We start from the raw sequence: 8,042 nt of genomic DNA, 5'->3' as shown, positions 1-8,042 counted from the left end.
CCAGCCATAGAAGTGGTTGTAGTACTCCTCCTTGGGTGCATCCTTGGGTAGATTGTGTTTGTACGGTCTGACAATCAAATTCACAATTATTCAACATTTTCTAGAGACAACATAAATTTTACTAAAGTTCCATGTATTACGGCTATAAGCAAATTATCATTGCATGATAAAATTAATTTCAAGGCATTTTATAAATATTCAGTATCACATTAATCCATTATGTCGGTTTACTTAGTCAATGGACTAAAAAGAAATTTTGTTGTGAAAAATTATCATGATTTTGTTTTCCCTCTATATATTTGTAGACACGATTTTCCGTTCTTTCTGCCGGTCAAACACTGCCAAAAACACAGATTTTGTTGGTAAACTTGACAACCGCATGTTGTTTATCGTCAATATTTAGAAGTATCCTATCTATATGAATTTCCAGAAGGACAAATGACCTCGCGCTTAACTTCGGCTGTAGGAAAAAGTGTCACATTGTCGTGACGCCATCCGAAAAGAAAAGGTTTTTGCTAAGGCGATTTACAGCCTAGACGATCTCCACTTGGTCTCGAGGTCGGGAAATAGTTTACCTACTCCAACCCTAATCACCGAGCAAATTCACTTCACTTTCAAGCATCACTCTCCTTTTGAAGCACTTACATAATTCCATCGAATCGGACATCACCCCCTTTACTTAACCTCAAGACATCCAATTGGCTGTAAATCAATATATTTTTCTGTTAAGTGATCACCAAGATTGGTTAGATTTGGTTGAGTGAATCTTTTACTAACATAACATCGCTTCTACGTATCTGAACTATACGCAATTGATTTCTGATCCTTATCAATAAGCAGTTTGTTTACAGTGGTCTTCAGGTCGCCTGGCATTGTTCCAGGTAATGGGTGCCATCTTGCCATTTCCAGTTGTTCCATCACTTTTGTTTTATAAAAGATGTTAGAATTTTCTCTCTAGTCCTAATTAAATTAATTATAGGAAGATTCTCTTTATTTAAATGAATTATAGAGTTACTTTTAATGTTGACTCCCGGGCATTTTTGCACTTTTTCATCTACTCTTTAGTAAATATAAGTAGCATTGTACATTAAACATAAAATACTTTAGGAGAAAAAGATATTTAAAAAACTCCATGCAGCACACAGAAAAATAAATGAAACACTACATTAGATGCAGGTGTGAGTATAACAAGTGATTTTCTAATAGAATATTTATTACCATCTGTATAAAACAATCAATTTTATAATTTTATGGATTGTATCATTCATATGTACTATACACTACAGCCACCCATAGGTTGAACCCACTCATTCTCGATAATAACTTACTTTTACCCTTCAGACGTCACACACTCACCCCGAGTACTCGATATTCTTCGGGGCGTGGTCGAACCCACCCATTCTCGCTAATAAATTAGTTTTACTCTCCAGACGTCACACACTCACCCCAGAGTGCTCGTTATACTTCGAGGTGGGGTTTGACAGTACACATAAATTTTTGTAACAATGTTTAATAATAGTTTTGCCATATTTCTAATAATACATCCTTATTTGTAAAACGTAATTTCAATTCGGTTCGGTCTATTGAGCAGATCTGTAAACTTTTTTTCAAACTGCGTCTTTAGAACGGTGATAAAATCCGACAATAAACGCAAATAGATCCAAAATCGAACATCCCCATGAAAAATCCAGCAGCAGTTGTGCTCTTAATCTTCATGTACATAAACCTCGACCATTTCATTATCCCAAACCCTTTTTATGCCGATCTTCGATTTCGTTACACTCATAAATAATTAAAAGTAGGCTTGGTTAGGGATGGTTAGGTTCTAGATTCCATTAGTTGCTCTCCAAGATTATACTGTTTAGCATTGTCCAAGAGGTCTCTAATTTAACTAAAGAGCTTAGATTTGGATCATGTATTACGTTATGAATTATTGATAAATAATACATGGGTAACCTTTACCTACCAGTGGTGGACAGGATCTTCATTACTATCCCTAATGGTTTTTTAGAAGGCAGGGTCGTGTCAACAGGGCTGCCAGTATTCTAAGATTGTTTCTACTGAGTGAGATAAGTGAGTTAGCCGGTTTAGATTAAGGACCATTGATCATTCGTTTAGTATGCCCGGCTCTTATTTTATGGGCTTCTTTGATGTCTTCTGACCAAATTTTATAGTTATTCAGATATCGTGAGATGCGGTCGGGTGTGATGTAGTTTTCAGAAAAACATTTTCTTTATCGTGCCAACGTTTCGATCTTTTATTGAGATCATCTTCAGGGCTCAAAGTGTTTGCCTTCTGTGTAATTGTGCCATCCTTGCGTGTCGTGTTGAGAGTGCCCATAATCCCATATTCTTCGTTCTACTCGTGTAGAAATGTGTTCGTGTAGAAAAGGGCACTCTCAACACGACACGCAAGGATGGCACAATTACACAGAAGACAAACACTTTGAGCCCTGAAGATGATCTCAATAAAAGATCGAAACGTTCGCACGATAAAGAAAATGTTTTTCTGAAACCTACATCCCACCCGACTGCATCTCACGATATCTGAATAACTATCGATTAACGGTCAGTAATCTCTACACAAATTTTATAGTGTAAAAGCGGTTTTGCTAATAGGTAATGCAATCTCTGGATTCAGGTCAAAAGGACATGATTTTTTCTTGATTGGAGGTCAGTGGCATTATTTTGGTATTTTTGTGTTAGTGTGTTTTTTATCAGTTTTAATCCAACATTTGCATCCTTGCTCAGACTGTAATGTAACCTCTGCGGGGATCGTAGCAAATCACTCAGAGATTGTAGATATCACTTAGAGGTAAATCTACCACCTTTAGGAAAATGTATCAAGAAAATATGTTAATTTATTTGTTGAAATATTCGTAAAAAATTACGATCAACTGAAAGTGTCGATACCTGGCATCATTAGATGTTGCGATAGGCAAAAAGGATAAATCTCATCCCAAAGGACGTTCAAAAATTTAAATTTTAATCGAGGTACAACTGTATAAACGAAATTTAACTTAACTGGTATATATATATATATGTTGGTAGAACGATGTAAAATTTAACTTTTCGAAATAAATGCCTGGTGCTTCCCAGGGAAGCGTACTAGGACCAATTTCTGCTTTATAACAGTGACCTGTCACCCGAAGGATATACAATTGACAACATTCAAAGATGAGAACTGGAGCTTCGCCAACAAAACTTGAAAATATGAACAACCCGATTGTCAGATGGACAAAAGATTATAAAAATTTGAGTAAATATAAGTCGGAACAAATTAATTTTATTAATAGAAAACGCACAAGTAGGAAAATTAACATAAGTGGCAACATAAAGCAGTACTGGCACAAAACACAGTTAATTATCTAGGTTTGAGGCTAAATTCTAAACTGAAGATGGAGAGTTCTATTAAAAAAAGACAGAACTAGGTCTTAAATATAGACAACTGAATTGGCTTTGGGGAATAAACTCCCATTTGTTAATCCAGCACAACATCCTCAATTAGAACCACTTACTTAAATTGATCTGGACCTATGGCATACAGTTATGGAGCTGTACCAAAAAGAGGGACACTGCTACTTTACGAAACATCCAAATCGAAGTATTAAGGGGTTGATGCCTTTTGGTCCCTACGGCAAAAAGGTAATCCTAGGGACCTGAGGATACTGGACATTATTAGGTCTCGCCAAAAGGATAAATCTCGTCTCAAAGGCCATTCGAATTTAAATTTTAATCTAGTTATAACTGTACAAACAGAAGTCGGTACGGATAGTTTAGCTTAACGTGGGAATGGTAAGGCTCGTGTGGTGATAGACACTTGTAAAACTGAACTTTTCGAAATTAAGCTTTAGGGGAGAATTCTAAGACCAATCCCGTTTCTGCGTTATAACAACGACCTGCCACCAACAGAAAACAACAATAGCAATATTGGTAGGTCAGCCAGTGAAAATAGAATTGAAGTTTTTACAAGAAAACTGCAAAATGTGAAGCTAAAATGTAGATCCAATCAGATTTGTAGGTAGCGATCAATAAAAGATCCGGCAGGAACCTCCTCGGGGCTGGGTGAGAGGAGCCGGCTATTGTTGTAAATCTCAGCTTTTGGATTTTTGGATTTTGAATTTTTACTTGAGGTTTAGAGTTGTGTTAGGAGGTCTCAAGGCCATTGTCTTTTTAGGCGTGCGGTGTGGTACAGAGGAGGGATTGAGCTAGTGGATTGGTGTGAAAGGAGAGCTTGTCGTGGAAGTTGTGGAATCGTGTTTGAATCATGTTCGTAAAGAATGGGATGTCTTTGTGGATGGTTTCGTTAGTGACGTAGAACGGAGGGTTGAGGATGCGGCGGAAGACGTTTGATTGAAAGGACTAGGTTCTCTGGATGTTGGATGCCTTGGTTGATTCACATAGCTCGACTGTGTAAGTCAATATCAGTTTATTGTTAATTTGTCTTGTATATTGTTAATTTGGAATGTGTACTCATTGTGGATTTGGACCTAAGTAGGCGTCTGAGTTGTCCGTATCATAGTTTCAGTCACTGTCTTTTCTTTTTTATGTGCTCCATGTAAGTCTGTTTTCCAAGTAGAACCTAAGCTAGCGGATTTGGTTGGATGGGGGGATTACCTTAATGTGTATGAGCACTGATGGCCAGCTACTTCTAAGTGTGAACCTCACGTGCCGGCTTTTTTTTTTCATTTAGCACCACCTAGTGCACTAGTCTGTAATGAGGTCTAGTTGGTCTTGGGTCGATAGGATCACGATGTGAGGAGAGTGTTACTCGATGTGATGTGGTTGTTAGGTTGTATGTGAGCAGTGTAGAAGATTGGTCATAGGATACTCCGTTTGGGACACCGGCCTGGATGGCGCTCGACGTCTGAAAATTCGGAGCCAATTGTCATTTTGAACCTGCAATCGAGAGGAAGGATCCCAGCAGAGATGTGGGGAGGGATTTTAATTTCATTAATTTTTAATTTAAATTTTAGGTTAAGAGCTACATGTACAAATCGTAGTTTGTACAAATAGAATAAAAAATTTAGCTTAACGCGGGGGTGGTAGAAATTTGTAAAATTGTATCTCGAACGATTTGTTATTTTCGAATTGGGCCCAAACAAATCTTTGAAATGAAAATCACACCTACGTATTGTTTTCTGCAACTTAGCATTCAAAGCAAAATCGATAAAATCCTTCGTAATTCGCCAAAACTCAACATTGGAGGAGGTGATCTGCTTGGTAAGGCTTCTTGAAAGTTAATATTTTCCGAATCCAAGGCCGGTTTTTATGGTTTTCAATCTATAAAACCCTTCAGCACACCTTTCAATGAACTTTCAGAAGCAATATTGTTCCGCGTGTAAGGCGTAATATTTCAGAGACCCTCCAAAGCTATGGACATCAATCATAGTGTCTGGAGGCTATTCGATAACAGACGAACAACGGTTTTTCACAGCTCATATATTACCTAGAAAGGATTACACAGAACGGAGGTATTAAATTATACATTGAATTGTGTGCTTCTATATTTAGAGAAACGTTCATTAGCGAATTTCCGCATCAAATCCTTGATGTATTTTCGATAATTCTTGTTTAAGATCTTCCCGAAGCGTTGAACCCGTTTAAACAGATGTGCTCAAACACCATTTCTAGGCCTGGTTGAGAAATGGCCTGAGGAAAATTAATTAGACAAGTGATAAGATAAATGCACTGCACTAAATGGGAGTTGTGACAGACTACAACATCATCTGAGGAAGGCAGCCAACAACGGGCAAACATTTTAAAAGAAAGCGGGATGTCTTGTCATTTTTCAAAACACATACTTTTTGTAAAAAGGTATTTAGGCATTTATACCCATCAGCCAATATTTATGTGTTCTCAGCGATCTCTTCTTTCAAACTGAAAAAACTTCAAAATATATATAATGACTGTAAGGTTATTAATTGATTGCTTTGTGATAGTAACAGACAACTTACAAACCTAACAAAAACCATAAATATTTATGTTACTTTTTACTAAGATTACTTTTTACTTTTACGGAATTTATTTTTGTCCTCAACTAATGTGCTTTCCTCCTGGAGTCAGGGCTAATTAGTTATTTAAAATAAATAAATTAATGAAACAAAGGTTTTGTTGATTATTAAACATAATGCAATTAAAACATTCAAAATATCATTGAAACTATAAAATTATGTATAAGTTAAAGGTCAACATAGTTAAAAAATATGAAAAACCAATATTATAATTAAGAATATTATTAAAATAAAATAATTCACGAACACTCTGGACCGAATGAATTCGAAGTGGTTTTGAAGAAAAAACTTTGTTACTGCCAAGCTTTCGATCTATTTTAAGGTCATCAGGACCCATATTAATTTCACATATTTGTTCAATTGATTTAACAATTGTTTTACATAATTTGAAATTAATATAGGCTCTGATGATGACCTTTAAGTAGGTCGAAAGCTCGGCAGTAACAACTGAATTTGCTTTTTTCTTTTAAGACCATACCTTGTTCGTGAGTGAATAAGTGGTCTTCACTTTTAACATTGAAAGCTCAAATAATTCTAAAATTAGTACTAATTTCATCTTACAATGAAGAGAAAAAGCAGCATAAAATCGAGAAATGTTGTTATATAATTTAGGACATTGCAATTTTCTTTTCCCCACAAAATATAATTTAATTTATTACCACAATTTATTTTGATTTTCTGAAACGCAACTTTGTAGCTGAGCATACCATGCTTCCCAGATCAGTTGGTTAAATCTGAAAAGCCAGAACCATCAATATTTCTATTTCTATTATACATTTCTAAACCAATATTTTGAAAGTGTGGATTGTTTATTTTGTGTTTTACGATTATTTTCGAAAATTACGTTTCAACAACAATAAATATTTAATAATAACTAAATTCACTATTTTTCGTGGTCCGCTTGACCAATTAATAACATTCAAATTATTAAAGTTTTTAAGTTGAGATAAAAAGTCGAAGTCACGATAGCTCAAGTGGTAGAGTAGCGGCGTATCACGCCGAAGGTCGTGGGTTCGAATCCCGCTCGTGACACTGACTTTTTATCTCAACTTAAAAACCTCAATTAATTGAATTTAATAATAACGTTTAATTAACATTTCTGTATACAATGTCTCTGTTTAAACATGAATCGACTCAACAGCGACATTTTAATTGATTATATATGTCCATATTAAATTACGGTCTAAAATAGACGATTAATTTTTGATCAAAACCGTTTTAATTATGTATTTTTATTATTATGATTGCACTTAATAATATAAAATTTGCGACATCGACCACCCGTTCATCTACATTTCAATTGTAACCTCCATCTGGTTATCACCCCTTATCTTTTCCTTATATTAGAGAATAACCAGATGGATGTCCACGTTACTAAGGTAAATTCACGAATTCATAGTTGAATCATTAAATATACAAAAAACCTTGAAAATATATCTATTATATCAGTTACATGAAGATAAATACTGCAATTTTTTTCTGTCCAGGTCTCCTTGATACTATAAATTATGTCTCTATTGAGCGGTTGGTTCCAACTTGAAGTTAATATTGATGGCAGTTTTTTCCCTTTTTTGTATCACCTACAAATGAAATCAGAGTTGAATATTCCCATGTTAGGTAGGTGTTTTCTCAGTTGTCAGTGGCCTGTAATCCTGTCACTCCCCTGAGTCTAGCTATCGTGTTGGCCACTTTTCAGGAAGATTCGTTAATCATTTTCTGTGTCTGGAACCACTGGAGTTCGTCCACTTCTAATTGTGTTTTTTTTTTTTGAACCCATTCTAAGATAGAGGAATTTATGTTTCATCTTGGTATCATAAGGTTCTGATCGTATAAATGTTCTTGTAGATCCTCCTCTGGCTAGACATTGTCAAGTTTTTATGTTTTCCCAAGTTTTAGATGCATTCACCCACTATTTCGGATGTACTAATGCCTTGAAGGTTGCTTGTGCTGCTCGTATGAGGTCATTTCGGTGTAATCGCTTTCTTGATTTTCTATGAGGTATGCACTGATATGTATTTCTCTTTGAAAG

This window comes from Cimex lectularius, unplaced genomic scaffold (assembly GCF_000648675.2).
Source record: "Cimex lectularius strain Harlan isolate CLEC.00 unplaced genomic scaffold, Clec_2.1 scaffold27, whole genome shotgun sequence".
Classification (NCBI taxonomy): Eukaryota; Metazoa; Arthropoda; class Insecta; order Hemiptera; family Cimicidae; genus Cimex; species Cimex lectularius.
The sequence above is the reverse complement of the archived record's forward strand: the minus strand, read 5'-3'. Positions refer to the sequence as shown.